At 49.8% G+C, this 7500-nt stretch overlaps 1 pseudogene across 1 annotated transcript in view; it reads right to left on the minus strand.

Moving 5' to 3' along the window:
- Nucleotides 1–7500, minus strand: part of LOC311247889 (rabphilin-3A-like) — a 41284-nt pseudogene that overhangs the window by 9872 nt on the left and 23912 nt on the right. The window lies entirely within an intron of this gene.

Below are 7500 nucleotides of genomic sequence, written 5' to 3' on the forward strand. Positions count from 1 at the left end.
GTGAGTGAACGGGTGAGTGTGTGAGTGAACGGGTGAGTGTGTGAGTGAACGGGTGAGTGTGTGAGTGAACGGGTGAGCGTGTGAGTGAACGGGTGAGTGTGTGAGTGAACGGGTGAGTGTGTGAGTGAACGGGTGAGTGTGTGAGTGAACGGGTGAGTGTGTGAGTGAACGGGTGAATGTGTGAGTGAACGGGTGAGTGTGTGAGTGAACGGGTGAGCGTGTGAGTGAACGGGTGAGTGTGTGAGTGAACGGGTGAGTGTGTGAGTGAACGGGTGAATGTGTGAGTGAACGGGTGAACGTGTGAGTGAACGGGGGAATGTGTGAGTGAACGGGTGAATGTGTGAGTGAACGGGTGAGTGTGTGAGTGAACGGGGGAATGTGTGAGTGAACGGGGGAATGTGTGAGTGAACGGGTGAATGTGTGAGTGAACGGGTGAGTGTGTGAGTGAACGGGTGAGTGTGTGAGTGAACGGGTGAGTGTGTGAGTGAACGGGTGAGCGTGTGAGTGAACGGGTGAGCGTGTGAGTGAACGGGTGAGTGTGTCAGTGAACGGGTGAGTGTGTGAGTGAACGGGTGAGCGTGTGAGTGAACGGGTGAGTGTGTCAGTGAACGGGTGAGTGTGTGAGTGAACGGGTGAGTGTGTGAGTGAACGGGTGAGTGTGTGAGTGAACGGGTGAGTGTGTGAGTGAACGGGTGAGCGTGTGAGTGAACAGGTGAGCGTGTGAGTGAACAGGTGAGCGTGTGAGTGAACGGGTGAGTGTGTCAGTGAACGGGTGAGTGTGTGAGTGAACGGGTGAGTGTGTGAGTGAACGGGTGAGTGTGTGAGTGAACGGGTGAGTGTGTGAGTGAACGGGTGAGTGTGTGAGTGAACGGGTGAGTGTGTGAGTGAACGGGGGAATGTGTGAGTGAACGGGTGAGTGTGTGAGTGAACGGGTGAATGTGTGAGTGAACGGGTGAGTGTGTGAGTGAACGGGTGAGTGTGTGAGTGAACGGGTGAGTGTGTGAGTGAACAGGTGAATGTGTGAGTGAACGGGTGAATGTGTGAGTGAACGGGTGAGTGTGTGAGTGAACGGGTGAGTGTGTGAGTGAACGGGTGAATGTGTGAGTCAACGGGTGAGTGTGTGAGTGAACGGGTGAATGTGTGAGTGAACGGGTGAGTGTGTGAGTGAACGGGTGAGTGAGTGAGTGAACGGGTGAGTGTGTGAGTGAACGGGTGAGTGTGTGAGTGAACGGGTGAGTGTGTGAGTGAGTGAACGGGTGAATGTGTGAGTGAACGGGTGAGTGTGTGAGTGAACGGGTGAGTGTGTGAGTGAACGGGTGAGTGTGTGAGTGAACGAGTGAGTGAGTGAGTGAACGGGTGAGTGTGTGAGTGAACGGGTGAGTGTGTGAGTGAACGGGTGAGTGTGTGAGTGAACGGGTGAGTGTGTGAGTGAACGGGTGAGTGTGTGAGTGAACGGGTGAATGTGTGAGTGAACGGGTGAGTGTGTGAGTGAACGGGTGAGTGTGTGAGTGAACGGGTGAATGTGTGAGTGAACGGGTGAATGTGAGAGTGAACGGGTGAATGTGAGAGTGAACGGGTGAGTGTGTGAGTGAACGGGTGAATGTGAGAGTGAACGGGTGAGTGTGTGAGTGAACGGGTGAATGTGTGAGTGAACGGGTGAGTGTGTGAGTGAACGGGTGAGTGTGTGAGTGAACGGGTGAGCGTGTGAGTGAACGGGTGAGCGTGTGAGTGAACGGGTGAGCGTGTGAGTGAACGGGTGAGCGTGTGAGTGAACGGGTGAGTGTGTCAGTGAACGGGTGAGTGTGTGAGTGAACGGGTGAGTGTGTGAGTGAACGGGTGAGTGTGTGAGTGAACGGGTGAGTGTGTCAGTGAACGGGTGAGTGTGTGAGTGAACGGGTGAGTGTGTGAGTGAACGGGGGAATGTGTGAGTGAGTGAACGGGTGAATGTGTGAGTGAACGGGTGAGTGTGTGAGTGAACGGGTGAGTGTGTGAGTGAACAGGTGAATGTGTGAGTGAACGGGTGAATGTGTGAGTGAACGGGTGAGTGTGTGAGTGAACGGGTGAGTGTGTGAGTGAACGGGTGAATGTGTGAGTGAACGGGTGAGTGTGTGAGTGAACGGGTGAATGTGTGAGTGAACGGGTGAGTGTGTGAGTGAACGGGTGAGTGAGTGAGTGAACGGGTGAGTGTGTGAGTGAATGGGTGAGTGTGTGAGTGAACGGGTGAGTGTGTGAGTGAGTGAACGGGTGAATGTGTGAGTGAACGGGTGAGTGTGTGAGTGAACGGGTGAGTGTGTGAGTGAACGGGTGAGTGTGTGAGTGAACGAGTGAGTGAGTGAGTGAACGGGTGAGTGTGTGAGTGAACGGGTGAGTGTGTGAGTGAACGGGTGAGTGTGTGAGTGAACGGGTGAGTGTGTGAGTGAACGGGTGAGCGTGTGAGTGAACGGGTGAGTGTGTGAGTGAACGGGTGAGTGTGTGAGTGAACGGGTGAGTGTGTGAGTGAACGGGTGAGTGTGTGAGTGAACGGGTGAGTGTGTGAGTGAACGGGTGAGTGTGTGAGTGAACGGGTGAGTGTGTGAGTGAACGGGTGAGTGTGTGAGTGAACGGGTGAGTGTGTGAGTGAACGGGTGAATGTGTGAGTGAACAGGTGAGTGTGTGAGTGAACGGGTGAGTGTGTGAGTGAACGGGTGAATGTGTGAGTGAACGGGTGAATGTGAGAGTGAACGGGTGAATGTGAGAGTGAACGGGTGAGTGTGTGAGTGAACGGGTGAATGTGAGAGTGAACGGGTGAGTGTGTGAGTGAACGGGTGAATGTGTGAGTGAACGGGTGAGTGTGTGAGTGAACGGGTGAATGTGTGAGTGAACGGGTGAGTGTGTGAGTGAACGGGTGAATGTGAGAGTGAACGGGTGAGTGTGTGAGTGAACGGGTGAATGTGAGAGTGAACGGGTGAGTGTGTGAGTGAACGGGTGAGTGTGTGAGTGAACGGGTGAATGTGTGAGTGAACGGGTGAATGTGTGAGTGAACGGGTGAATGTGAGAGTGAACGGGTGAGTGTGTGAGTGAGCGGGTGAATGCGAGGCCGAAGCTGTACTTTGGATAAAAGCTGCTATATTAATGCAGTCAATTTAACTAATTAAAATCGTGCGTTTGCAGAAACAACAGTGGTGGAAAGTAACTAAGTATTTTTTTTTACTCAAGTACTGTACTTAAGTACAATCTCCAGCTACTTGTACTTTACGTGAGTATTTTCATTTTAGGGAACTTAATACTTTTACTCCACTACATTTCAAAGGAAATATTGTACTTTTTTACTCCACTACATTTATCTGAACCAGTTACTAGTTACCAGTATCTTTTATCAGTTACTAGTTACTTTGAAGGAAAAGATTTTACATAGAAAACATGGTAAAAATGGGCGGCTAAGTGGCGCAGTGGGCAAGGCGCTCGCCACTAATGCAGGAGATACTGGGTTCGAGCCCAGCTCTCCACATTGCTACCAGCTTGGCTGATCGTTCATACTAACACAATTGGCGGTGTTAGGGGTGGGAAGCTGGTGGGTGGGGATCGGACGTTGTGGACAGCGACTCCTACAGGTCGGTTGGTGCGCCTGCGCAGCAGAATCAGGAAGCGACGGGGGCGGCGTGTCCCTCCCACGCAGACCCTCGCCGCTGAGAGATCGCGCTGTGCAGGTGAAAAGATGCGACGGCTGCCTCCTCGAGTACCGGAGGGGACACGTGATGCAAGGCTTGGTCCACATTGCAGCCGGCCTGTGGGAGGCATGGTCTAACAACGTTCGAGACAGGGGAGGGTAGAATTGGACGATACGAAATTGGGGATGGGAGAAAAAACTGAAAAATGGGGAGAAAAAGTAGATGAAAAAAAAGAAAACATGGTAAAAATGTATGAAGAGTCTATACTTTCACATTTGAAGCCTGTTAACTTCAAGAGGACGTAATCAGAGCAGCATAACTGGACCACATACTGTACCACTTTAACATAACCTTTAATCAGAGCAGCATAACTGGACCACATACCACTTTAATATAACCTATAGAGGTCAATGGATCAAGGATTGAATGCTCCCAAGCACTGGAACACACAAACATACTTTTACTTTAGATACTTAAGTACATTCAATAGAAAATACTTCTCTACTTTTACTTTGACCAGAGTACTCATTTATCTGGGTATTTCTAATTGTACTTACAGCCAAAGCCTAAACCTAGGACAGCCAAACCCTAACCCTAGGACAGCCAAACCAACAGTATCTGTGGAAGCCCTACTGTTGTGTACATTGAAGACTAACAGACACGCCGCAAGACCGAGCTAGCTAACCTGTTTAGCTCCCGAGTCCCGCTTTAAAAAGACAGGCCCATTGGGCGGATGACACAAGGCACAAGGGCACAAGGGTCGTGGCAAATGACTTCTCCATTTCCACTCTGCGTGCAGGGAAATGGACTCGTGAATTGAATGAACTGTCATGCAGAGGGACATTACTCAATGGATTTATCCGCCATGCACCACTTATGTTATGAGAGACAGCACTGGGGAGTAAACGACGGAATAATCAACAGTGATTACTGGTCCGGTGCGTCTTTTTACACTGAAGGATGCTCGGTATTATAGATTATATACGGCGTCAACTTTAATGCATCGACTCCTTTCCAATAGGAGTGATCAGATTCCCACTTCTGGTCTCTTTGATCTTGAGATAAGCGATCATTGCCCAACAGCCTGTGGGAGGAAGGATGCCACTGTCGAAATCGTCGGAATAGAGAAACGCACAATTTCTACATCAGTTGACAACACAAAGCCGCGTGTCATTTATTTCGCAGTAGCACAAGTGACCGCTGTCAGAACTATGCCGTGCGAGCTTCTGACAGCTCGTAGTAATCAAACATTTATCAATGAAACCCCACACAGGGCGTCTCCTCTCAGCCCAACCCAAAAACAACCTCCTTAAAGTGACAGTGCCCCATCAACACATCAAAACAATACCATGGGGAATTATGTCTCTATAGAACCCAAGACTACACCACGTTGAAAAGAAAATTCAGAATAGTAGAATAACGTGGGCGGCTAGGTGGTGCAGTGGGCAAGGCGCTCACCACCAATGAAGGATACGCTGGGTTCGAGCCCAGCTCTCCGCGTTGCTATCTTGGCTGGTCGTTCATACTAATACAATTGGCAGTGTTAGGGGGGTTGGGAAGCTGATGGGTGGGGATCGGACGTTGTGGACAGCGACTCCTACAGGTCGGTTGGTGCGCCTGCGCAGCAGAATCAGGAAGCGACGGGGGCGGCGTGTCCCTCCAAACGCAGACCCCCGCCGCTGAGAGATCGCGCTGTGCAGGTGAAAAGATGCAACGGCTGCCTCCTTGTGTACCGGAAGGGACACGTGATGCAAGGCTTCGTCCACATTGCAGCCGACCTGTGGGAGGCATGGTCTAGCAACGTTCGAGACAGGGGAGGGTAGAATTGGACGATACGAAATTGGGATGGGAGAAAAATAGAAAATGGGAGGAAAAAGTAGATAAAAAAAAAAGAATAGTAGAATAATAGAAAAATAGAATAAATATTTGTTTGTGCAGATCATCACCTTAAAGCAGTAGTCCACCCTCGCAAGATGGCCACAGGTGAAGTACGCGGCATTGAGCCATCTAGTGTTATATATCTATGGTGTAAACCTTCTCAGTTGACCTTACACCCCCTTCTTAGATGTCGGTGATAGTAGTGTTGCAATAAAACAGGCGAGACAGTTGGTAAGCATGCACACATATGTGTAATGATTGAAACACAGATAAGTGCATGCAATAGCAACGGAACATTTTGAAAGATTGAAAAATAGAGCTGGTGGCTCTATTGAGAAGCATGGGTTACACAATGTCTCACTGACTAGACTAGGAGAGAGGGAGATCCCCCCCCCTTGAACGGCCCTTCTAAGGTTTCTCTCCTCCACACTGCCTGTGGTGCATTTTTTTCTATTGCTAGGTTTTAGTGAGTTTTTCCTTAACTTCGCGTGGGGTATGTCTGGGAGTGTTGCATTCATTTACTTTATTTTATTAAAATGATTTGGACTTCATGGTGTTTTTGTTTTGCTCTTGATTTATTGGGATGTTTCTTCTTGACTTGTTTAAAGAAGACGAGTCCGGCCCACGGGGACGTTAACGTGTGTTTGTCGGGCCTTACAGATACATTAGATTTGATTTGATTTGACCTTACATCCCCTCTCCCCTAGTACAGTTAGTGACACATTGTGTAAATGATGCTCCTCCTCAGCCTGGTTTCCTCTCCAGTGTCTGATGACATGAGAAGCCTGGTTTAACCGTTTAGCTGGACCTGCTGCGTGTATGCCTTCTACAACAGAACTGCGTTTCCGTGTTCGAGTTTTGCGCTCTGATTGGCCAGGTCATGTGACATGTGCGCCAATCGTGGGACAGCAAGTTCTGCGCCTATTTCCGGGTCTAACAGCCTGCAAACTACCTGGCGTTCTATCGCCATGCTCTAAGACAAACTCTAACCTTAACCAACTTCGAAAGAGCGCCTAAGCTTAACCGGTGTAGAAACTTGCGCTCCCACGATTGGGCGTACATGTCACATGACCAGAAATGACCTGGCCAATCAGAGACGCGGAAACGCAGTTCTGTTGTAGAAGGCATTCAGGCGGACCTGCCAGGGCCGCGTGTGGCTTTTTCCAAATCCAACAGTGCAAAAATGCGGAAGCATTCGTCACCGCACGCCACTACGGTAAAGCGCCTTTCTTTTCAGGCCCGCTTTGGGAGCTGTCGCGCGGAAATAGGCTGTCTATTGCCATTCTCTTTGACAAACTCTAACCTTAACCAGCTCCTTAACAGCGCCTAAACTTAACCGTTCTAACCTTAACCAACTCCGAAACAATGCCTAACCTTAACCTTAACCTTAACCATGCCTAACCTTAACCATAGAAAGAATATTGCCATTCTCTAAGACAAACTCTAACCTTAACCAGCTCCTTAACAGCGCCTAAACTTAACCGTTCTAACCTTAACCAACTCCGAAACAATGCCTAACCTTAACCTTAACCTTAACCATGCCTAACCTTAACCGGCGAAAGAATACACGTTAAAAAAAAATCACGTTAAAAAAAATATATTTGACGGGATTCGAACTCACCAGCAACTAGCTGTAGGATCCACAGCCATGGCGTCTTGCCAATTGAGCTATTTCTGGATACTGAATTAGGGGCGGTGACTTATATATATTGTTAAGGCGGGATCTCATGCGCATGCGCGAGAACCTCGCGAGCACCTCGCGAGCACGCCGGCGCACGCACGCACCTGAGCGAGCACGCCGCCGCTGGGCGCTGCGTGAAGGAAAATGAAAGGCGCATTACCGCACGCCACTACGGTATCTCCGGTGACGAATGCGGAAGCATTTTTGCACTGTTGGATTTGGAAAAAGCAAAAGGCGCCAGGGCCGGCCCACAAGAGGGAAGGCCTGCCCGCCTGACTGACTGATGTCCGTGAG

The sequence above is a fragment of the Notolepis coatsorum genome (assembly GCF_963971535.1).
Source record: "Notolepis coatsorum genome assembly, contig: SCAFFOLD_1378, whole genome shotgun sequence".
NCBI classification, from domain to species: domain Eukaryota; kingdom Metazoa; phylum Chordata; class Actinopteri; order Aulopiformes; family Paralepididae; genus Notolepis; species Notolepis coatsorum.